The sequence below is a fragment of the Centruroides sculpturatus genome, unplaced genomic scaffold (genome assembly GCF_000671375.1).
Source record: "Centruroides sculpturatus isolate CEXI.00-Female unplaced genomic scaffold, Cexi_2.0 scaffold163, whole genome shotgun sequence".
Taxonomy (NCBI): Eukaryota; Metazoa; Arthropoda; class Arachnida; order Scorpiones; family Buthidae; genus Centruroides; species Centruroides sculpturatus.
In genome coordinates, this window is record NW_019384360.1 from 187,438 (window position 1) to 189,017 (window position 1,580).

The window sequence follows — 1,580 nt, forward strand, 5'->3', positions numbered from 1 at the left end:
CATGAGAAAACAATGGGAACAGTCTTCTGGGAAGCGGTAAGTTAGTAGCTATTTGTTAGTGACTGTTTTTAACCCTCGAGAATTTGGAAAAGAATTTGGAAGATAATACAGAAAACAACATTTCTTTAATGACTAGGAATTTTAAAAAGTTCTCTCTTGAATCAGTTAACGTGGAAGTTCATAATTCATTAGTGTGCAAATGATTCGTGCAACACAGGGATGTAGTCGGGAATTAAAAAGTGCCAGGATTCTAACCGGCGCCCCGAATTTGAATCGCCACTGTCCATGGAGGAGCCACCGTCTATGGAGTTCTGTACAGGCAAAGCGCAACTTTTTGGTGCAATAACTACAAAACGGNGCAAGGAAAAAAATATTTGGAATATTTATAATGTTTGGCTATTTTTACCGTTTCCATCGTCTGGTCGCTTCGTATGTGTACCGTGCAGCAGTGGGACGTCGAGTTGAGTTCTGTACAGGCAAAGCGCAACTTTTTGGTGGAATAACTACAAAACGGCTTAAATGCGCAAAAAATTATTTATATATTCATAATCAACGCAAAAAAGCTGCGCAAGAAGTAATTTTCTGTTTTTGGCTCAAGTACAAGGTAACCTAGATTTTCACAAAGTAAAAAGATTCATCCTGCTTATAAAAACGTACTAAGGCACCGCCCTGGTACGTCCTAGCATGACTGCAGCACTGGTACAACACTAATTCATAATTTAACTGGTTGTTATATTAAACTAATTTTATTATAACCGGACAGAATATTATTTGCTTTCCTCTACAGAAGAGGAAAACCAGTTGAAAACAGGTCGATCACATTATAAATATATAATTTGTAAAAGTATTATTCAAGCATCGGTGGTTCAGTGGTAGAATGCTCGCCTGCCACGCGGGCGGCCCGGGTTCGATTCCCGGCCGATGCATTCTTATTTTGCGCGGTTTAAGCAATGTTTTTACGAACAGCGGGTATGAACACGTGTTCAAAATTAAATATTCTTGGTCTTGCTCGTAATCTAAAAACCAGCAAGATCTTACCTATCTTAAAATACGTCTCCAGAAATTATTTCTTGATGGGTCTGGAGTACGGATGGGTCCAGATTATATTGAAGACACGAATAAATCATAAACAGTAAAGATAAATTTGAATTAAAACTTTATAATAAATTTGATTTGAAAATTATAATAAAATAATAATTATGTAAATGAATAAATATACAGACAAACCTCTAAACGCGGCCACTGAATATTAAAAAAATGGCAGTTATTCAGAGGTTATTTTGCATGCAAAAAGTTGAAAAAGAACAGTTCATGAAAAAAATGGCCGCCGTTTACACGGTGTTGTTGGGTGGCCGTTATTATACAATATGTTCGATTATGCTTATACTGTATTATTAAATGATTCCCTTAAAGGTTTAAGGAAGTAATTTAAAAATTGTTAAAACAATACAGTATAATATAGCATCACAAAATTTATAAGCTTTATAATTATGTAATCAACACTCAAGTGAGATGAAATAAGGCCCGTAACAAATGTCGGGTCTCAACCATAAAAATGTATGATTAAAATCAATATAGAA

The 1,580-nt window shown here is 35.3% G+C and overlaps 1 non-coding gene across 1 annotated transcript; it reads left to right on the forward strand.

Moving 5' to 3' along the window:
- The first annotated feature begins 855 nt into the window (after positions 1-855).
- Trnag-gcc lies at positions 856-926 on the forward strand. Its single transcript has one exon. It is a non-coding gene; the product is annotated as a tRNA-Gly (tRNA).
- Positions 927-1,580: the final 654 nt, after the last annotated feature.